The sequence below is a fragment of the Euleptes europaea genome, chromosome 1 (genome assembly GCF_029931775.1).
Source record: "Euleptes europaea isolate rEulEur1 chromosome 1, rEulEur1.hap1, whole genome shotgun sequence".
NCBI classification, from domain to species: domain Eukaryota; kingdom Metazoa; phylum Chordata; class Lepidosauria; order Squamata; family Sphaerodactylidae; genus Euleptes; species Euleptes europaea.
Window position 1 is genome coordinate 86,838,555 of NC_079312.1, and position 24,241 is coordinate 86,862,795.

General features: G+C 44.4%; 1 protein-coding gene across 1 annotated transcript in view; it reads left to right on the forward strand.

Annotated features, from left to right (window-relative positions):
* Positions 1-24,241, forward strand: part of RPS14 (ribosomal protein S14) — a 155,720-nt gene that overhangs the window by 64,288 nt on the left and 67,191 nt on the right. The window lies entirely within an intron of this gene.

The window sequence follows — 24,241 nt, forward strand, 5'->3', positions numbered from 1 at the left end:
GTGGTTAAGAGCGGCAGACTCTAATCTGAAGAACCAGGTTCAATTCCCCACTCCTCCACATGAAGCCTGCTGGGTGACCTTGGCCCAGTCACAGTTCTCTCCAAACTCTCTCAGCCTACGCACAGACAGGCAATGGCAAACCACCTGTCAAACCACCGCAATGGCAAACACACAGGCAATGGCAAACCACCTCAAACATGCCTTGAAAACTCTACAGGGTCGCCATAAGTCAGCTGTGACTTAGCGGCACACACATAAGAACATAAGAAAAGCCATGCTGGATCAGACCAAGGCCCATCAAGTCCAGCAGTCTGTTCACACAGTGGCCTCTAGGAAGCCCACAAACATGACGACTGCAGCAGCATTTTCCTGCCTGTGTTCCACAGCACTTAACATATTAGGCATGGTCCTCTGATCCTGGAGAGAATAGGTATGCATCATGACTAGTATCCATTTTAACTAGTAGCCATGAATACCCCTCTCCTCCATGAACATGTCCACTCCACTCTTAAAGCCTTCCAAGTTGGTAGCCATCACCACATCCTGGAGCAGGGAGTTCCACAATTTAGCTATGTATTGCATGAAGAAATACTTCCTTTTATCAGTTTTGAATCTCTCACCCTCCAGCTTCTGCAGATGACCCCGCGTTCTAGTATTATGAGAGAGGGAGAAAAGCTTCTCCCTGCCCACTCTCTCCAAACCATGCATACTTTTATAGACCTCTATCATGTCTCCCCTTAGTCGCCTTCTTTCCAAGCGACACAGACATGCTAATGCAATATCCTTTTCCTCATTATACAAAGAGTGAACTTTATGGACCCACTCCACACAACTCAAGGTTGATTAGAAAACACACACTAGTGCTAGAGAAAAATTAACTTCGCACATGCTCAGATGCTACTCCCTCCTTTTAAATTTTTTTAATGCACTCCAACGACAATGCAATTTACTCTGGTTTTGACACAGCAAAAACTACAGCATTTACATTGATGTGACGGGAGAAAGGGGGAGACAAAAAAATAAAATGTGACAGAAGGTTATATTTGGGGGGACACTTTGGGTTGGGCACTAAACTAGAGGGCTGTTTGAATATTTTCAGTTCAAAAATACAGTCCCAGGACACAGCCATAATTAATATTAAAGCCACCCCCACCCCCCAAGTGCCCACAACACCCATTGCAGTATCCTGAATTCTTTTCGGACTCGCGTAGGAGACACAGACGTTGGAGAAAGTGGTTAGGAAATTCAAGGTGAGAGTATGCTCATGCTGACGTTGTGTGTGTGTGTGTGTGTGTGTGTGTGTGTGTGTGTGTGTGTGCGCGCGTGTGTAGTGCCTTCAAGTTGCAGCCAACTTATGATGACCCCTTTTGGGGTTTTCATGGCAAGAGACTAACAGAGGTGGTTTGCCAGTGCCTTCCTCTGCACAGCAACCCTGGTATTCCTTGGTGGTCTCCCATTCAAATACTAATCAGGGCTGACCCTGTTTAGCTTTTGAGATCTGACGAGATCAGGCTAGCCTGGGCCATCCAGGTCAGGGTCGTGCTGACGTTAGGGATGTGCAATTTGTGTATGTGTGGTAGAAACACCACACATTTTCATTAGACTTGTTAGCACAGGTCTTTGTTCCTGCAGCAGCGTCAGAAGGTGGCAGCAGGAGCACTGGGGCTGCTATCCCAGGGTTGCCGAATGGCTAGCAGGGCCTGGCATGGACCTGGACACGGCTAGCCATTCAGCAGCTACAGTGAGGGGAAAAAGTATTTTTTTGCCCGTTTGCCCTCTGACGAAGAAATGACCAGTCCATAATTTTAATGATTGGTTTATTGAAGCTGTGAGAGACAAAATAACAACAGGAAAACCCCCAGAAACCCAGAAGACAAAAGTCAGAGATTGATGTGCATTATAATGAGTGAAATAAGTATTTGATCTCCTATCAACCAGCCAGGTTAGGGTTAGGGTTCTGCTGTCGACAGAAGCAATCAATCCATCAGATTCCAAACTAGCCACCATGACCAAGACCAAAGAGCTGTCCAAGGCTGTCAGGGACAATATTGTAGACCTGCACAAGGCTGGACTGGGCTACAAGACTATTGCCAAGCAGCTTGGTGAGAAGGTGACAACCCTAACCCTAACCCTCCCTCGGTCTGGGGCTCCATGCAAGATCTCATCTCGTGGAGATCATGAGAACGGTGATGAAGCAGCCCAGAACTACACGGGGGGAACTTGTCAATGATCTCAGGGCAGCTGGGACCATAGTCACCATGAAAACAGTTGGTAACACACTACGCCGCGAAGGACTGAGATCTTGCAGAGCCCGCAAGGTCCCCTTGCTCAAGACAGCACATGTACAGGCCTGTCAGCAGTTTGCCAATGCACATCTGAATGACCCAGAGGAGAACTGGGTGAAAGTGTTGTGGTCAGATGAGACCAAAATCGAGCTCTTTGGCATCAACTCAACTCGCCGTGTTTGGAGGAGGAGAAATGCTGCCTACCACCCCAAGAACACCATCCCCACCGTCAAACATGGAGGGGGACATATTATGCTTTGGGGGGTGTTTTTCTGCTAAGGGGACAGGACGCCTTCACCGCATCGAAGGGAAGATGGACGGGACCATGTATCGTCAAATCTTGGGTGAGCACCTCCTTCCCTCAGCCAGGGCATTGAAAATGGGTCGAGGATGGGTATTCCAGCATGACAATGACCCAAAACACATGGCCAAGGCAACAAAGGAGTGGCTCAAGAAGAAGCACATTAAGGTCCTGGAGTGGCCTAGCCAGTCTCCAGACCTTAATCCCATTGAAAATCTGTGGAGGGAGCTGAAGGTTCGAGTAGCTACACATCAGCCTCGAAATCTTACTGACTTGGAGAGGATCTGCAAAGAGGAGTGGGACAAAATACCTCCTGAGATGTGTGCAAACCTGGTGGCCACCTACAAGAAACGTCTGACCTCTGTAATTGCCAACAAGGGTTTTGCCACCAAGTACTAAGTCATCTTTTGCAAAGGGATCAAATACTTATTTCACTCATTATAATGCACATCAATCTCTGACTTTTGTCTTCTGGGTTTCTGGGGTTTTTCCTGTTGTTATTCTGTCTCTCACAGCTACAATAAACCTACCATTAAAATTATGGACTGGTCATTTCTTCGTCAGAGGGCAAACGGGCAAATTCAGCAGGGGATCAAATACTTTTTTCCCTCACTGTATGTGCCACAGCACTAAGGCCCCAGTAGTCTCTCCTTGTCCTCCCCCGGTCAACAGCGGCTGCCGAATTATCCTTGCTGAGACAGCAACTGGGGGAAACCGTTAACGGCTCTCAGGCAGAGAGCAACGGTGTCTTTGTTGATATTCCCACTCATTTTCACTGCCCTGCCGCATGTAAGGAACGTATGTGCCTTATCATACAAACAGACATCCCTACTTTATATGCAAATATACCTCACTGGATCTTCTTAAGGCCGTGTCCTCAGTCTACAAGAGGACGGCTGCCCATGAAAGACGGGCTTTCAAGCCTCCCATTAATTTGAATTCGAGGGAAACCAGAAATTTAGGACTGCAGGTCCATAGCTCAACCCTGGTGGGCCAGCCAAAGGACCGGCTGGCATCCAGTCCAAAGAGCTCAACATCCACCAGGGAAAGGGTGGGCCCAGAGTTTGTTTTTCCAGTTTAGTTGCTCCCTCCCGGCATAGCTTTGAGGAAGCCGCCACAGTCCCTGCACCTGCTTCGGCTTAGCGTCAATCATTTGCCCAATACGCCACAAGAAACCTTTTAATACTCAACCCTTTTACGGCACAAAGGACTGTAAGAATACGGCTTTCCCCTTTTGTACGACTGAGAAAGGCAGGAGGAAACCATTGGCCATAAAACAAAACCACGTAGCAGCCATTTTCATTTATACTGGAGAGGTGGTTGCTGACACAGGCGTATCCCAAAGGCCATAGCCCAAGGAAGGAGATCCCCAAAATAAAAGTGGGCAGCCTCTGTTCCTAGGCACTTTTCTCCTGCAACACCTATAATAGGGTTGCCAACTTCCAGGTAATTATAGTAACAGCAGCACGCAGGCTCAGAGAAGCTGGCCTCAAAAGGGCACACTAAGCAATCCCAGGAAAGACTGAAACCAACTTTGCCTTTATCTTTAGGATAACAGGACAGTGTCTCAGGCCACTGCTCTCTACAAACCACACTGCAATACAAGCTATGAAGATTTTACCTCCTTATAGATCCTCAAGGCAATGTCATCTAGCAGGCACTGCTGTATCTGACACTAAGGACACAGTTCTTTACTTTGCCAAGGTCCCATTACACAATGGATATGCTTCAGACTACCTGCCTTGCAGGCGGGGTTGATTACAGAACCAGCACAGAGGACACAGTCTGCTTATTGGCATGAGATTGTCCATAGACGTATGGAGTTTGGACACTCCTGTTTCTAGAAATGCAGCCATGGGCTCAGTGACAGCATATACCTGCAGACCTCCCCCCACCCCAAGCTAGAAACAGGCTTTCAATGTTTACAGTTAGTTTATGGAGCTCATTTGTTTAAAGGAGTAATTGCATGTCAGGTTCTGCACTGTATTAAATCTGGAAGTTGTTAATATATTGTTTCAAATGAATTTGCCCTTTATCACTAAAATCCTAGTTCAACAGTTATGCTGTTACTTTTTCCTATTTATGCTTTTTGATCACATGTGGAGAAGCATCAGGAAATTACAGCATTGCATGTCAGATACGAGCATCTGCAAAGCTTCCAAAAAGCTGCTCCAGGCACGTTTGGGCTTGCACTGAGCATTCAATTCCTACAACGCCAGTTTCAGTCTGCTGAAACTTTCTTTTAAAAGCATATTTTTTTTAAAAAGAAGCGAGAAGCCGTCCTTATGCTTCTAGTTAAACTTGAAGCCCCCTCGATCCAAATCTTAGGATATTCTCTACTACACAGAGCACACATTATATATACATTTTGCCTCCACAGCAGCACTGTAGGCTCCCTAATTATTCCTTCTAGCACAAAGATGCCTGGGAGGTCTCCCAATATGGCTGCCAAGTCACTAACGGAGACCTGGATTCCACCAACCAGCAGAGAAGATCTCTAGTGTTCTTGGCAAAAGAGTTTTTAAAAAAGAATACAGTCAACCAGTCTGACTCTCTTTAAAAAATGGCGGCTGCCTGTACCTTGTTACAGGATACAGCGTTAGCATTCTGGGTTGGAGGGGTGATGAACAACACGTACATATCCCACTCACTCCTCCCCCTCTGTAAAGTTCCTTGTATCTATATAGAAGTGGGAGGCACATACTTTGCCTCTGTGGAACAGAAAGCAATAGAGCAGATGTTTACAGGCTAGAAGAAGAAATGGTTGGCTACAAATACGGATCTCCAGAGATGTTCCAAGGGCTTCACTGACTGCTCTTAAAGACAACTCGGAAACTCCAATTAGTACAGAACGCTCCAGCCCAGTCACTGCCAGGCAACAGATGGCACATGCATGTCACCCCATTCTAAAGATACTCCATCGGTTACCAATTATCGCCTGAGTTCAATTCAAAGTGTTAGCTGTCACCTACAAAGCCCTTCATGGACTAGGACCCATATAGCTACAGGATCACCTCTCCCAATATGCCACTCTGTGAGAGCTGCACCCATCTGAGTGAAGTCAGTTTAGTATGTAGGGTTGCCAACCTCCAGGTGGTGGTTGGAGATCTCCCACGGTTACAACTGATCTCCAGGTGACAGAGATCAGTTCCCCTGGAGAAAATGGCTGCTTTGGTAATTGGACTCTATGGCATTGAAGTCGCTCCCCTCCCCAAATCCCGCCCTCCTCAGGCTCCACCCCCAAAATCTTCAGGTAATTCCCAACCCGGAGCCGGCAACTTTATTAGTATGTCACCCTCAAATGGGTAAGATCAGCAGCTGCTAGGGTTGCCAGGTCACCCCTCTCTCCAGCGGGAGGCTTCTGGGGCAGAGCTGATGGGATCACGCACGTGGCCGCACATGCGCATCACTTCCGGTTTACATCTGAAAGTGTCACATCGTGGGGGCCTTTTACCACTCAAACTTATACCACTCACAGTTGGAGTGGTATAAGGCCCCTCGCCATGCGGCGCGAAAGCGCGCGTGCACGTTTGCTTGCCGACCCTCAGCTGGTCGGCGAACAGGAGGTGAATTGGTGGGGGGTTGCCCGCAACCACCAGGCACCTGGCAACCCTAACAGCTGCACATTCACACACATTCTCAGTGGTGGCACCCACCTTGTGGAGTGGCTTGCCTGAGGAGATCTGGATGGCTCCCACACTTTATTTACACAATTTATACCCTGCCTTTCTGCCCTCATCAGGACCAGGAAGGCAGCTAACAGGTTAAACACTTACGTAATAATTAAAACCAAGTTAATATAACAAAATACACATACATAAAAACAACAATTAAAAACAGGGTAGGAAGGAGGTATCACTGAGGGAACACCAGACAAGACAAAAAAAAGAGGCTTTATCCACTGGCAGAAGATAGCAAGAGAAGAGGTCAAGCAGTCTCTCTGGGGAGACAGTTCCAGAGTTTCGGTGCCACGATCAAGAAGGCCCTCTCCTGGGTTACCACCCACCTAATCTTAAAAGGGAGGGGCACCCAAAGCAGGGCCTCAGAAAATGACAGTAGCAGTTGGTAAGCCTGTAAAAGTCCTTCAGGTATGCTGGTCCCAAGCCATGAAGGGCTTTAAACGTCAACACTAGCACCTTGAACTTGGCCTGAAAATAGATCAGAAGCCAGTGTAGATGGGCAAATACAGGAGTGAAATGGTCTCTATGACCCACTCAATAGGGCATTTTAAAAAAAAGAGATTAGAACAGAAGTAGAATGAAAACCCCTATGGTGCAGAGTAGTAAGCTGCAGTACTGCAGTCAAAGCTCTGCTCACTAACTGAGTTTGATCCAGACGGAAGTAGGTTTTGGGTAGCTGGCTCGAGGTTGACTCAGCCTTCCATTCTTCCGAGTTAGGTAAAATGAGTACCCATCTTGCTAGGGGTAAAGAGTAGACACCGGGGGAAAGCAATGGCAAACCACCCTGTAAACACAGTTGGCCTAGTAAACATGGTGATGTGACATCACTCCATGGGTCTACCTTTACCTTTTAGAATGAAAAGCTCAGAAAGGCACCTTTATAATGGAATAGGATTGCAGGCTACTACAATTACTGTAGCCATCACTAGCTTTTACTGCCTTGTCTTTACCTTTTAAACCATTTTCTGTATTGTTTATAGTATACCTTGCCTTACATAGTTTGTTGTTTGAATTGTTCTCCAGTTCTCTAACCCTCGTCCTATTGCAGCCGTTCATTGGCCATCTTATGCTATCTGATTGCACTGTTTATATCCTGTAATCTGCCTTGAGTCTTCCCAGAACAGACTATAAATAAGATAAATAAATACAATGTCCAAATGCTCCCACAGTAAACAACTCTAAATGTGCAAGACAAAACAGAGGGATGATGCTGAAGTCAACTGGCAGACAGTCTGAGGGACAATAGTGAAGACGGAACTGTTTAAAATCATGAGGTTCGGGTTTTCCATCAAGCACACTCCCCTCTTCACAGAATGCCACTGAGATCTGTAAACATCCACGCAGAGTAAGAAGAGCAAAGACCATCTGTTTGTTTCGGAGACAGCTGGCCTGGAATTGAGTGAACTTGCATGAGCAAAACACTGACCCTGGATATTCCACACAAGATTCCCAAGAACCAATCCTTCCAAATATTGCTTCCTGGATTTCTATTTTGAAAGAAGTCCATTACTAACAGGCACATCTACAAGCCCCAACAACTCTGTGAATACAGACTGCCTGGCATAGTTTAGTAACTGTGCGCACTGCAAAATACTGTTCTCTCACTACTTGTAAAAGTCCTCTACTCCCGAACGCTCTTCTACTCTCCTCGTCTCCACCCGTTCTGCCGGGCACAAATCAAAAGTTGCCCAGTGACAGCTGGAAGGACACACATCTAGGTCACCAGCAGCACTCTCTGGACTGAAGCACAGCAGCAGCCAATAGCTCACTGCCTTTGACTTTCACACCTTAGCAGGTGGAGCACAGCTATTAATAGACTCCAGCATGAATCACTAACAATTCAGAGAAGGATTTTCTAAAGGCCACAACAGAATCTCCCAGCTGCAACAAGCCCTTGGGTCCCCTACTAAATCATAGCTCCGAGGCAGCGAGCCTGGGCTGACTCTGACTTTTATGCCACCTTTCAACAAGTTAACATATTTGCAGTCATGCTGAGGGACAGTTTGCTCCCTCATCCATCTGCGCAGCAAAGGATCAAGTGGGCCACCCTTACAGCGCCTTTGGCATACGATGCCTCAAGAAGGCTGCAGGCTGAAAGGTACACTGCCTGCTCAAGAGACAAAACCGCACTGCTCAAGAAAAGGTAGTGGGATTAAGGCGTACCTGTTAAGAAGAAGCCTAGATTATACCTGTCTTAATCCAATCATTTGTGATTGTGAGCAGCAAGAATTGCCCGTCCCTTATTCGGTAAAATGCCTTATGTCATCAGGTGACCTAGCTGGGACAGGCGAACTTGCAACATCAGAGCAGCCAGCAGCAACTACCCTGCCAACAAGACTGAGCAACAAGACCAGGAGCACTGGAATAAAATTTTAAAAATCAGGGCGAACAGAGTAAGCAGGAGGAAGAGAAAGTGTAGAGCCACCAGAAAGTGGCTTCAGTGCCATTCATAGTCTGTCATACTGATAAGCCCTTTCCTGCGTGTGTGCGTGTGTGTGTGCATGCGTTAAGTGCAGTCAACTCGCTTCCAACTCATAGCAACTCTATGAATCAGTGTCCTATCTTTAACAGCCTTTCTCAGATCTTGCAAACTGAGGGCGGTGGCTTCCTTTATAGAGTCAATCCATCTCTTGTTGGGTCTTCCTCTTTTCCTGCTGCCTTCATCTTTTCCTAGCATGACTGTCTTTTCCACTGACTCTTGTCTTTTCATAATGTGACCAAAGTACAACAGCCTCAGTTTAGCTTCTACGGTCAGTTCGGGCTTGGTTTGATCTATAACCCACTGATTTGGGGTTTTTTTTTGCAGTCCACAGTATCCGTAACACTCTCCTTTGCTTTTGCTGTAAATACTTCATCTCGCCATCCAAGTCAGTCCACTGTACAGGACTGGCTCATTAGCAAAAGCTTTTCCCATGGTTTTTTGTTGTTGTTGTTGTTTAGGTCTACTTAAGTTGAAAGTTCCATCTAAGTAAACACATATTGTGTTTTACATATGACTGCTTCATAAACAAGCAGAAAGGGAAGAAAAAACCACCACTACCCTACCGGGGTCAGCTTGCTCTCCCTCCCAGCAGCTGTCTGGGTGCAGAATCTCCAAAGAAGCGTGGGGGACTGTTGGACACGACAGGCCTTTACTTCTATCCTTGGCACAAGGCCCACAGCTCAGGGAGGACCACGGGGTGGCAGTTGTTTCAAGGTGTGAACTGCCTGCCAAATGTACACACTACTAGGCTGAGGCCTTGCCCATTTCCCAAGAACATGGGGTGGATGCCACATTGGGAAACAGTGCTCAGAAGAGCCACAAATGACTCCCAAGCCACTGGGCGAGTATCACTGCGACGCACAGAAGCCAGGAAGAACAGACTGCCCTTTCTTCCCATTTGCGCCAGAGACAAACATGCATCACACCACAAGGCGTCCAAAAACAAAAATCACAACCTCCTTGCTTCTCGAGAACTTTGTTCAAACTCTGTGATAAGAGGGCTACAAAGGAGGACTTCCCTCTGGGGTAATAACACAGGTTTCTGCTTTCATTCTCAAGGACAAGCTCAGGATTAAATACAAATTTATTTAGGGAACAAGACCATATCTGTCACCAAACTATACTTCCTTTTTTTTTAACTCGAATATCTGCAATAGAATTCATGAAAACATATACTTTCAAGAACTTTAAGTATGACTAATTATAGGCAAATGAAATGCAATAGTCTGCTTTGAAACATTTAATGAATATATTGATGCAAATCCAGTTTAATGTCCCCACAGCAATATACAGATTACAGATTTTTAAATGCATGGCTTCTCTTTCCCTCAGTACATGAAATAAAAAAGAGTATGCTAGCCTGTTCTTTGAAATTTTGCAATTGGCAAACTGGAGAATATGAACTAAAGTTTTGTATTTGAAGCTTGCTTTGGATACACATTTCAGGATTTGCCTATCACTGGATTTCAGAAAAGATCATAAACACCAGATAAAAGAATGAACTTTCATAATTACATTCAATGGGATATTTTGCTCCAAGCCACACAGCATCCTATGAGAGGAAACTACAACCCCCAAAAGCACACAATAATTTTGTACAGTGGGGATAGATCACCACAAGACGTCTTGGCCTCATGGCTCTTGATGTTGGAGCAATATTGTGAACTTGCTACTCATGCAACTAGGTTCTATTCAACATGCCTTGGAAAGAGGCACTTAAGCGTATGCAACTCACGAAAGAAAAATTAGGCAAGAACACTGTAGATATGGAAAAGATACAGAATTTTAGAACTCAACCATCATTTTGCACAGGGCTAGAATTTTCATTCCTGTTCCTGTGAGACACAACTTTGCAGACAAAGCCAGTGTCCAGAGGTCAGGATTTTCAGAAGACCAAGAGAAAGAATTTCTCCAGAAAGCCATTTTTTTGCATATTCTACTCTGGAACAGTATTTTTATGCCCCTAAACCCAGCTCAGCACCTTCATTTGTCAATCAGAGGTTTCCCCAAAGGCAATCACTTTGAGTGACAGGAGCTCTGCCACGTTTCAACAAGTTCCTCTGCTGGAACCACAAGAATAAATAGCTCTTTTAATCTCTCAAAGTGCTTACTAGACATTAACCATTACACTCCCCTTTTCGTTCCAGCAAAGAAAGCACACCCCAGCATTTTTCTTCCATGGGAAATAGTTGTGCTTATAATATGTACTGGGGATGGGAGGAAAGAAATAAAATATCTTTATCAAGAATCCTGCATTGGAGCCACCAGATGGTTCTCTGCTACTCTATTTCTGGGATTTACAATAATTAATAGCCCGCCAACCAGCCGCCCCATCCTCACTAGTCATCCTTCCTGCATGGAATAAAAGTCACAAGCTCTCGTCAGTGACATCAGAGTTCCCATGGCTACACACTGAGAACTGACAACCAGCAGATTTAATGTCAATGCATGGAGAAGCGGGATGGGAGACAGTTACTGACAGGAAAAGATTAGGCATTCATCTTTAATCACCAACAAGAAAGGCTTGGCGATGTGTGGGGGGGGAGGAACTAAGTGTTCAGAACAACTTTTGTTGTTGTAGTAAGGTGCTCTCACCCTCCTCTCGTTTTTTATAATGAATTTTTTGAGGGGGGAAAGACGTATCACCGTTCATGTAAGAGCGCTCCATTAGGGGGTCTGCAACAGAAGGCTTCAGGGCCAAAGCCAGCTCTTCCATACATGCATAGGTGTGTGTGGTTGGGAGTCTAGAGCAGGTGCGTCAAACATAAGGCCCGTGGACCGGATCCAGCCCCTTGAGAGCTCTTATCCGGCTTGTGAGCCAGCCAAGGCAGCCACACACACACACACCGCTCTCGATCTGGGCTAGTGAGGCATGGCCCATCCAAGTGACATTTATGTCATATCCGGCCCTCGTAACAATTGAGTTTGACACCCCTGGTCTAGAGGCAAAAGAGCTGCACGTCATTTTGCAAAAAGGCATAAGGTGCCTGACCCGCCAACCTGCATGCATTGTTTCAAGCATCCGTTTATTCTATTCTACTTCCTTTTTTATAGTCCACCTTTCTCACTTAGATTCAAGGCGATTTACACAGTATTAAGTCAATGCAATAATAATCTAATAAGCAATGTAATAAGACCAGGATTACAGCAGTCTGAAACAAAGCATTATTAGGCATGATATAGTAAATAATGCAGAAAATGGTATTACGTCAGTATAAAAACAAAGCAGTGCCAGCAGCAAAATACATACAGCAAACAAATAATACATACTATACACAGTTATAGTTCACAGTCCTGTTCCTTTTTATAAAAAGCACCTTCCTGAATCATTTTGTTATAGTATAGCCTCTACCTTTATAAAAATACACTCTTGCACACAAGGTGGAGCAGCAACTTGTTTTGTCACATTCATATAAACCATAACCCGGTGCTTTACCTTTAATTAAAACCAAACCCTATCAGCCATTAGACAATTGCCAGGCATTTCCTTCCTACAATTTTCTGATTTCCCCATTTTATTTCTCTGTCTCACACACGCATGCTCTCTTGTTCCCACACACACACACAGGTCTAAAGAAGTGACTGAAGAAGGCTGGCCATATGCCTTCCTCCAATAGGCCACCTGGATCAGCATTACAAGCAGTTGACAAGAAGCAGCACTCTTGGAATATGCAATAAAATCTAGCAATTCACAACCAGGTAAAGGGCTGCAAGCATCCTTAGTTTTTACTGCTAATCTGGAATTGGGGACATCAGCATCTCCACACTTAACAGTTTTCTCTTGTGAGCTAACAACCTCTGTATTCAAAAATTGGCTTTCCTTTTTCAGAATCCAGCATGAGACAGCACTAGTTTAAGTTGGTGCAAAATACTGTCCCATAGCATGACCTCAATAAACACATAAGAAAGCCTCCAGGGGACAGTCTGAGAAGTCAAAGCACCATCATATTTGGAATGAGAGCAGAGCTTTAGGGAGCATCAGGATGGCAGAGTGTGACACCTGCATGCCAAGCAAAAACCCCAAAACCCACAAGGTACATTTTAATTGAGTAACACTAGAATAGTCCAATTGCATTGCCAATCCTAACCCTTGTTAGCACCCCCAAGATAAGCACCTCACACCGGAACACACAGGATAGGCTTCTATAAGGGTGGGCAATTCTTACTCTTTCACTGTAAAAGTAACCTTTTTAGCATCAAACGTAGGTTAGCCTCTGATTTATATTCAGGAACATAAAACGGAATAGTACGCCTCAGTTACATAAATTGGGGACACACTGTTCTATTGTCCCTATTAGACGTTCGCTGTAATTTCTGCACCATGTTCTTCATTTCTTCTCTCCTCTAGCAAAAAAAAAAAAAGTGAAAATTTAAAAATACAGAATTACGATCTCTTCTTTGCAGAATTGCATGGCTTAGCAACAGACCCCACATAAAACTACAAAACCATCCACTCAGATGCCTTCTACTTTACAAGCTTTTAAAGCATATTTTATGCAGCCATATGAGCTGCCATACTTTTAAAGCCTGTACTCCAAACCAGTCAGCAGATCTGTACTACTAACTGAGATTCGTTCACTCTGCATGCCCAACCTCAGCCATGCGGAAGAATCCTGTTTTTCAGCACAGGAACTTCCAAACCGAGACCCTTGCAAGGCATTCAAATATTGTTAAAAGCCTCAGTTGCAGACATATTAACACAGATTCTAGTGAACATTAAAGGAAGACAAATAGAATGCCAAGCTTAAATGTGATGTCAATTAACTCTGATGTTGATTAATTACAGTTACAATAATTCCTCTGTCCACTTATATGTCTACAAAAGCAGAAAGCTGGATGGCGGGGGGGCAGGGAGAAGAGAACTGTTCCCATGTACAGGGCAATCTTCCTTTTGTAGAAATTAGTTCTACTTGCAACATTAGAGTTATAGATTCTTGCTAAAACAGCGACTCGTATTTAGCTTTCGGCCTTCGTATACTCTTGCCTGACATACGTACTTTCAGTTCAGCAGTGCTGCACAGAACAGAATTCAGTTCAGCATGCCCGACAGAAACAAGCGGCAGTACTTTGCTGTCTGCAGACACACCATTAGTCCATGCTCCATTTCCTCGAGATCAGGCCAATTCCATCTCATGGAGTTCTATAAAACACATCCCGGAGCATGCAAAACTGTAAAAGGTGTAATGGACTAGAACAACTCTCAGCACGACCAGCAAATACCTGTGTTGGTTGATTATGCTCCACATTCCAAATCACAGCTTGGGTACTGACAATCACTAGAGTTTCTCCGTCAGAAAATTTAAGAGGCTACAAAGCAATCCACATAATTCAGACCGCATCATGAAGTGCTATAAGAAGAGTTCCACACTATGCTGGCGAAATAGATAGCTCTGAAAACTTAAGGAGGTGAACCACACTCCACTGTAGTACCCACTACAGGTAACTAGTCAATCTGATATGGTGGGGGACCCCAAACACAGCATATGCTCAGTAGGATACATATCTCACACACATTGCTCAGTTGAAAGCCCTCCCCATTAAATGGTCTGTGCCTGACTCGATCTACAGGAAGAAGACAAGTGCCCCTCCCCAAGAATTAGGGGAACAAAGAATTCTAAACCAAGAGGTTACAGCTGAACCAACAGAATAAATGACCATTGTTAAGAAGAGAACCCTGCAAGCTTTACACCTCTTATTAAATCAGACACTCTCTGTTCTCAAATTCAAATAATAATTTGAACAGGCAAGTTACAGATGCCAGATTTAGCATACAGTCTGCCTTCATCTACTTAACTCCCATGTACTATCATTACATCCCATTTATTTGGAGAACTACCCATCCTTCTCAAATTCTTTTTTTTTTAAGTTTAATAGGCCAATTTCTCTTCACCTCCACTCATAACAGGGAGATGCTTCAGTTGTACATTAGCTATTTCAGAATGGACAAAGAGGATCTAAAAGAAATCAGCTTCCCAATATGCAAATTGTGTTTGAGAATTCCTACATGAGGGCACTTTCAAATGTTCACATGCCTTCTGAGATGGAAAAAGAATCGGCTGATGCAAAGAGTGCCTCATGAATATTCCTTTAATAGCATTTTTATGCATTTGCTGCCATGGATTTTTAGTTGTCCCTCCAATTCCGGCAGAGATCAGTTAACATGTGAGCTAAACTTGACTAGAGAAACACTCTCACTGGAATGCCTTTAAGGGCTTCTACCCATCACCACTGTCTAATCATCCCTTCCCCCACATACACTTGCCAACTGGGTTGGCTACAGGGTTTGGGGGGGGGGCTGAGACAAGAGTGCTCAGTCCCCTTCCCTGCTTGTACCACCCACATGCCTCTCCCCAACTAGCTACCTGGGCATCTTTTCCTGCGATCCTGAACTCAGTTACACCCCTCCAAGCCCATTTACTTCTTAAAATGGCATTGTAAATCTCCCAAGTCCCAACAATGCTTTCATCTTGGCTTTGGACACCTATGAATAGCTGCAATCATTTCTGTTGCTCTTCATATTCAGAAAAAAACAAGACACAGTATTTAAAATGAGACTCCAGGAATGCCTTGCATTGGTATTCTTAAAAGGTAAAGGTCCCCTGTGCAAGCACCGGGTCATTCCTGACCCATGGGGTGACATCACATCGCAACGCTTCCTAGGCAGACTTTGTTTTACAGGATGGTTTGCCAGTGCCTTCCCCAGTCATCTTCCCTTTATCCCCAGCAAGCTGGGTACTCATTTTACCGACCTCGAAAGGATGGAAGGCTGAGTCAACCTTGAGCCTACTACCTGAAACCGACTTCCGTCGGGATCGAACTCAGGTAGTGAGCAGAGCTTGGACTGCAGTACTGCGGCTTACCACTCTGTGCCACGGGGCCCGTTCTTACAGGAAGTTAAATTAAGAACGCTGCAGCGTAAACACAAACTATTGTACACAGACCAATAAATGCACCAATCATGATGAGGGAGGGGGTGGACAGATGTAGGCCCCAACACATGTCCTCTTTTCATCCAACAAGAGCTCTTGAACAGCAGCACGAACGGCAAGAGAGCAACCTGTCTATCTTACAGCTCAAGGCCACAGCTACCAGTAAAACCTGTGGGGGGGGGGAGCAAATAGCAATGCTTAGGCCGTGAACGCTATCAGATGAGTCGGCCCTGTTCCTGGAAGACTCTGCCAACGTTCCACACAGGAACAGCCAGCTAGACAGCTTCCTAATTGATTGCTAGAGGACAGTTCACTAGCAGGCCCCTCCTGTTCTCCTGAAGCAAACTCACTCCACTTTCAGTCTCATGGTCATGGCTCTGAGCAATCCTCCCACGCATACCTTGAGTGGCAATTCCTGCTGGATGATCGGTGTTCTGCTTGGGCGTCAGGACAGAAAATTATGTGTAACAGAAGCAGCACTTCATTAACAAATCCAAACTCCTCATCACTTATGATCCCCAAGCTAAATCACAGAAATAATCCACTTGGAAAGGATACACCGTGAGTGACAGAATTAGAAGGCTTATTTCAAAATACTGGGGAAGCCTAGTTTAAACATTCATTTTAGAAGTGGATTAGTCGATATCTTTTAAATAGCTAGTTAAGACAAAACAATAATTTCTCTTTTTTAAGTGTAGCTTTGCACTATGTTCAAGTGAATTCCATTCAAAGAAGCCACATTTCACAGACAACTCTCCATAGATCGCATATCATATGTGCGTGCCGTCAAGTCAATTCCAACTTATGGCGACTCTATGAATTAATATCCTCCAAAATGCTCAGGTCTTACAAACTGAGGGCCGTGGCTTACTTTATAGAGTCAATCCATCTCATGTTGGATCTTCCTCAGTTAATCTTTTCTAGTTCCTTCATGGCTGCCCTTCCCAGTCTCAACCTCCTTCCCATTTTTATTGTTGTTGTTGTTGCAGTTTCCCTTTTGGTTAATGGTAGAGTCAAGAAATAGAAAGTCTTGCACAATTTCCATATTGTCTACTTTAGAGTTGATTAATTCTCCAGTCATCATTACTTTTGTCTTCTTGATGTCCAGCTGTAGTCTTGCTTTTGCACTTTCTGCTTACCTTTCACCAGCAGTAGTTTCAAACCTTTGCTGTTTTCTGTCAGTAATGTGGTATCATCGCATGTCTAAAATTGTTAATGTCCCTCCCCCCAATTTTGACTCCACCTTCATCTAAATCTAATCCAGCTTTCTCATATCATAACATACATTTAATGCATACATGAGGAGTTATAGGTAAATACTATATTAAGGAAATTCACTTTCCTAAGTCTGCTTGGACCTCAACATCCAATGAAAGTCCACTCATTCCTTGTGGTGTAGTGGTTAAGAGCGGTGGACTCTAATCTGGAGAACCGGGTTTGATTCCCTACTCTTCCACAGGAGCGGTGGACACTAATCTGGTGAACCGGGTTGGTTTTCCCACTCCTACACATAAAGCCAACTGAGTGACCTTGGGCTAGTCATAGTTCTCTTAGAGCTCTCTCAGCCCCACCTACTTCACAGGGTGTCTGTTGTGGGGAGAGGGAGGCAAGGTGATTGTAAGCTGGTTTGATTTTTCTTTAAGTGTTAGAGACAGTCTTCTTCTTCTTTGATCTTCTCTGTCTATGCCTACCCTTATCTACCGCCGAATTCATTCTTGGGTTTGAACACATTATAAGTTTACATCATCCACCTAATGTTACAACATTAAATAGCTTGGCTTTCTAGTGGCACTCAGGTAAACCTTTTAAAAATCCAGGCAAGTGTGCTTTGGTCTCATAACCTGGAACAAAATGCTGAAGTAAGACATGGGGTAAAGAATTGGGAGGACGCTTGACATGATGACAGAAGAAGCTCACCTACTAACACTGCCCCAGCTCACCTCCCTGAAGGCTTCTCTCTGTATTTAATGCAGGCTCTCCTAATCTGAGATCGCTGACAAACAGCATTGCCATCAACCCAGCTTTACAGGAAAACAATCCCTGCCCTTCCCCCCACCCTAGGCGTCATGAAACATTTACTCCAAATGCAGTTACTCCTATCCTTTACAATCTAGGCCACCTGCTCCTCAGTTAAGGATGGGGCAGGGGGAGCGGAGAAGACAGAATATCCTTGAAGATTTCCTGTTACATTAACTTTTCTGAGTTTAAGAGAATTTGACAAATATGCAGACAAAAGCGACCCAGTGAGTGGATGGCATATACTTCAGCTTCCCAAAGTCTTTTGAACTTGATAGTAACTGACCAGGAAAGAGTTTAGGATCATGGTGGAAAGCTCGATGAAGATAGCAACTCGGTGTGCAGCAAACATTGGTGGGAAAAACTAAATTGTGCATCGGGGATTATTAAGGAAGGGATTTAAAACAAGATGGCCAGTATCATAATGCCCTTGTATGAATCTATGGTCCACCTTCATTTATAATACAACAGACAGTTTTTGTTACCATGTCTCAAGGAGGATATTATGCTGTATGAAGTGCAGAAAAGAGCAGCCATTCTGAAAAGCTACTCAGCTGATTGCAAGTTATATTACCTCCAAGTGATTTGGCAAAGAAGCTTTTGCAAATTGGGGAGTATTTTCATTCCTTTTCAGATCATTCACGTGCTTCAAGTGGCCAACTAAGTAATGCATGGGCAAGCAGCCTAGCGAAAAAGGATTGTGGGCTAACAAGATCTGTAGGCTTATTTGAAAATCAGCTCCCGTTAATTTTGTTAAGTGTCAAATTCAGGAGTTACAGAATGTGTCAAAAAAAAAAAGTATTGCATTTGTAACCGCCCGTTTCTTTAGAAGAGGGGACTGATGACAGATTGCACACACAAAGCACTGCATTTATATTATACTGCACAAATTTGTTAACACAATGCTTCATTTATTTACACATTTTAACTAAATAACCATTGCCATTTATGAGAACTCGGTAATGTATTTTCACATTACATATTACATATTCCTAGGAAGAAGCCTGTTGGCAAAACGCATAGAGGATTTTAACTGAGAAATAATAAATAATTTTACATTACTTGCACCGTTGGCCTTGTTTTTATCTCTTCGTGACTGGTGCAGCCCTTTTATTTTCTCCTTACTTGCAACCAACAAAGAAACTGGTTGCAGGGAGCCAAAAGGGGAAGAACAAGCTTCTAGGCAAGTGTTAGAGAGCACAGCCACATGTAGCCCTTGGTTTGGCTGCTGGACAACCTGATGCAGGAAGCCACTTTTTCCCCTGGATTGGAACTCCTTAGTGCTACCAACTTAAAAATAAAAGTTTCCAACACAACAGAGGCTCTGTCATTTGCTGGGGGGGGGGGCGGATGGCTTCACTAAAAATAACCTGATAACATAGCTGTTTGCAACAGCCAAGTAGCACCACTTCCCCCCCCACCTTGCTCCAGCGCATTACGGTAGTTGACCATTTGTCAAAAGAAGCCACGAGAAGTAACCTAGCACAAATTTTACTCCACTTCAGCCAAATCCCATAGGAAGGCCCCATGCAGGTAGTTTGGACCACTATCTTTACATCCAGGTAGTTTACACCAAACAGCTGTGCCAGAAGAGGAGGCTCAGCAATAGTAATTGGACACCTGGGACTGGTTTCTTACAGACATGATGAAGAACATGTCCACTGCAGAGATGAGGAAATTAGATTAGAAAAAGGCAGCAGGCACACTGCTAGTTTCTTCAAACATAGGGAGCTGCAAACAAGAATGCTATTGGGCTGACTTCGAATACTCCAAGGTTTCAGAAGGCAGAGGGCACACAAAATGAACAGATATAGGCATTCTTGCAACTTCCTTGCTGACTTCTCTTCCCCCACAATGAAACCTTAACCTTTCAAATTACAGTTTCTTTCCTGAAGAACTGTTTCAGAAGCAAACTTTTAAACTTGACAATGGCAGGAGCTGAATCCAACAGCCTTTTATTTATTTATTTATTTCATTTATACCCCCTCCCCCACCCAAAGCAGCCTACATTGTTCCATTTTATCCTCAAAAAGCCCTGTTATGGAGGACAGGCTGAGAGAGTGCGACTGGCTCAAGGTCACCCAGACAGCTTGCATGGCACCAGTAGGGATTTGAACCTGGGCCTCCCAGATTCTAGTCTGACATTCTTAACCACTACACCACACTGGCTCTCATTCACAAAGAAGTGCAAGGAAGGGCTTCAAATCCTTTGGAAGAAGCTATGTTAAGACCTCATCACCCAGGCAGAGTGATTTTTTAAAATGTCTACATTATGTTGGTCTCCAAGCCCTTGGTGGGTTAGTGTTGTGTAGGGGTTTTTTACTGGTAAAAAAAATGGTGGCAATAAAAGTGGGCCAAAAAACTTTTTCAGCATTATTTGGGGCCACTTTGGCCCTGCCGCCAATCGTGATTATCATAGCTATCGCTCTTCCCTTTCCAAAAATCACCAATATGTTCCACTTTCCAAATATTGTACAATTGCCCTACATGTGCCCATTCTTTGGATTTACAAGCTATCAGTCATAGAACAGTTCTCAGTTCTGAGGCAAGTGTCCCATAAGAAAGGCCATGCTGGATCAGACCAAGGTCCACAAGTCCAGCAGTCTGTTCACACAGTGGCCAACCAGGTCCCCATCCCTTAACACCCCTCCCGCCCGATATATAATTTCAACACTGACCTGCATTCTGACTGGCAAGGAGATAAGGAGACTACAGGTTGCCTTTGTGACAAAGATGAAGGTTTTAGTCTTGTGATCGAATGGGACCTTGGTTACTTACAGTGAAGGTTCCTTCTACTCTATATACAGGAGGGCATCTTGCCCCACCCTGGGGCGAAAACCGGAGCACCCTCGGGAATCTCTAGTACATGACCGACCAGCAGGAGCAAGCAGGCTTCCTCCTTGTGGCCATGAAGTGCCTGCCTTAGCACCGGAAAGGAATCACCCATCTGTCTCCAAGATGCCCTCCATCCCAGAGTGAGAAGAACCTATCTAATGCCCATCCCCAGTTGGTCTCCTAGCTGCAGAAGCCTGGGATCCTACATGGAGTAGAAGAGTGAGTAGTTTCTGCTTAACATTTCTGGCATACTATGTGCATGAATCTCTTGGTCACAAGGACTCCTTCTGTATGCATGTTTCTTCTGGAGATGAGAAGGCAACATACTACCTCAGAAGGGAAGTATCCACCAAGGACAGAAGTTATTTCTATGCTTGATACAAATCACACTTAAAAGTAGTATGATAGTTCCAGTGCTTCCAGGGTGAAGCAGCATGAGCTATCCACCCACACCCCGAAAATGGGGGGGGGATGCTGATTCCTTCCTGCATCCCAAGAACCTGCTGGAGTAATGTCCATGACAAAACCTACACCAAGTTTGTTTCTCCTTTTCAAAGCGACAGCTGCCTCATTCTAGAAGCACATTTTCTTTAGAATACCGTTAGCAGAAAAGAGCAGTCCACTCAAAATCATTCAAAATGCCTTCCTTCACTTTACCAGTAGTTGCCAATCTGACTTAGGAGATATTTAAGTTGTTCGACCTGAAGTGATTCTGGGGTGATAAAGAACTAAAATCTACTTGCGGCATCTGTTCTAAAAATGGAAATGTCAGTGGAAAAGAGTTGAAATGGCATAAAGATTCTCTCATTGATGGAAGAATGCAACTCTGTCATTCTATTGCCAAGAATTTCAAAGGCTTCCCTGGTGCATCCCATCAGACAAAAATAAACACAGTATCCTGATAAGGCAGAGAAAAGGATAAGGCAAAGAAAGCAACACAGGAGATACAGCTATGCAGAAAGGGGAGGCATGTTCCCTACAAATTGTGAAAATGTAGCTAGTAGCATCTTCAAGGATGGTGGGAAGATCTTCTCAATGACATACCCAGAAAACACAAATTTAAGCTTGAGAAAAGAAACAAAGATTCACATTGGTAAAAAGTATAAAAAGTAAATTTTGAGTGAAACTGAAATCTCCTCCCCCAGAAGAGGGGGTCAATTAGAACGGCAATTGGAAACACATTGTAAGAACACCAGCATTTAAAGGGGACAAACCATCACAAAGCGCAAATGCTATACAGATGTGTGGAGGGAGTGCATGACCCATTCCTGGCCCCACATGTTCTTAGAATCTAACGTCCCCCCGCTGTCCTCATATCATGGGAGTTCATGGAGGGTGACTTGAATTTCTACTCAACTGCTGAAAATGTAAGAGGCTAAGCAATAATAAGGCTTATTATTAAAGTACATCCCAAGAGATGCAGAAATCATGCAAATTAATGGGTAATGATAGAAGGGAGGGGCTGTGGCTCAGTGGTAGAGCATCAGCTTGGCATGCAGAATGTCCCAGGTTCAGTCCCTGGCATCTCCAGTTGGGACTAGGCAAGTAGGTGATGTGAAAGACCTCTTCTTGAGACCCTGAAGAGCCACTGCTGGTCTGAGTAGACAATACTGACTTTGACAGACCGGGGTCTGATTCAATATAATGTGTGAAAACCACTGCATATACATACAATGTTCAGCAAAGGTTCCAACAGTAATTAAGTCTTCCTAGCATTCTTGTTTGGTAGGTGACAAAAGATATCAGTAGTGAGCAAAAGGAACAAATTATTCATAGTGTAAGCCATCCAACCACATAGTAAGATTCTACAGATTTGTCAATGTTTAACCAGAATGGCATATTCAGTTGCAAAGACAACAGTCCTGATGTATATGCATAGAATGCATGCACGCACATCACAATTTCTAGATTATTTCCTCAACTGATTTTTTGAACTCAGAAGCCACAGGTTTGGGATTTATCAACAGGAGCCAACCAACAGTCCTGCACACCAACCCAGTAAAATTCTACATGCTCCAACCTGGATTCACATAAATTATCACACTGGATCACTGTCAATTTATTGGATTGGGCACAGTGTTTCCACAGGTTTCTACCTGTGCAGCAAGGCTTTCTCACCTCCCTCTCCTACTGTAGCCCAAAATGCTGCCTTGGGGGACATGGGACCCCCAAGAACAGAACTAGTTGGGGGCAAAAAGTTGCACTCCACACAGGCAAAAATCCTTCCATCCAAACGCTGCGTTGGATCTTTGCCCTTATGCTCATCCACACACCACATCAGACACCGGTTGTTCTTACTCAAACAGAAGCTCCACGGAAGTCAGTATGATATATTTATGTAGAAACCATTTAGGACTGGGGTATACAAACCTCCAAGAACTGGCTATTCAGAAGTAGCCTGAAAATCTTATTGTTGCCAAGTTCAAAAATATTCCCAACCCCAAAAAGCAGAAGTATTTCATCCAGACATATGACAAGCTCAGCTTCTAAAGGAGTGCTCTCTGTAATCTGGCAGGACATTTTGCTACTTATTGTTAACGTCTGTGTGGCTCCCGTACGCTATGCAAGTCATTAATTTGAATTTGGAAAATGCAGAAGTTTAACACCATCCTTCAGGCCACTGGGAGCAAAAGCAAATCCAGGACAGAGAAAAGCTACCACAGCCAGCATCGCGTCCCTGGACCTAAAGCAGCTTTAACCCTAGCAGGATAGTTTCTGCCCATCCGAATAAGCACTTCACAATGCCCCTACTGACACTGATCTATGAAAGACAATAACTTCCTTTCAGACAGAGTAAGAGATAGGGACCCCCACAACCCATCCATGTTCTGTGCTCTCTCTGCTGATCGTTAACAGTTAGGCCACAAGCCTGTAAGTTGTTCTTAATAAATAATTCAGGACTACCCCCTCTCTCCTGGCCGCTGACTGCATTTCACATCCTGGTTGCAGAGGAATCCAGCTGCCTAACATCAATAGAAAGCCAAATTACACTGCCTCAAGACAACCAGGGAAGCCAAATGATAAAAGCAAGGGTTGTTTTCGGGGGCTTTTTATTTTTTGGTTTTTTGAGATCAGGTAACAAAACCAGGAGGTGTGAGCCACTGAGAAGATAGTACTCCATGTGAGATTTCAGAATGTTCCTTTCTTTCCAGAAGGCCAAATAGATCATGTGTCAACTGATGCCATGTCAAGTCAGCATGGATAGATCAAAGCAATTAACCTTTTGATTCTTAAGCTGCTCCCCTTCCTCAGAGGCATAAGGGGGCAGATGTGGTATAAAGCAATTACCTTTGATAACCTGGTTTCCTCGTATCCAACACTGCTACACACACAGCTGGAAAGAAAGATTTCAAAAGGACTTTCAGTTCCTTAAGCAACCAAGAAATTAGGTCGACTCAAAATATGCTTCCCTATATGGCAAGACGGCATCCTAATATGATCCCTATACAAGGCTAAAAGATGGATTCTAGAAAGGCAGGAAGGGGAATGATGGGGGAGATAGTTTGCCAAATGTGACATAACAACAACCCTACTGGATCAGACCAGTGGCCCATATAGTCCAGCGTCCTGTCTCACACAGTGGCCAACCAATTACTCTGGCAGACCAACAAAAGGGCAGAGGCCAGGACCTTCCTCTGATGTTGTTTCCTGGCACTGGTATTCAGAGGTTCTGAATGCAGAGGTTCCCTTTAGTCACTATGACTTGTAGCCAC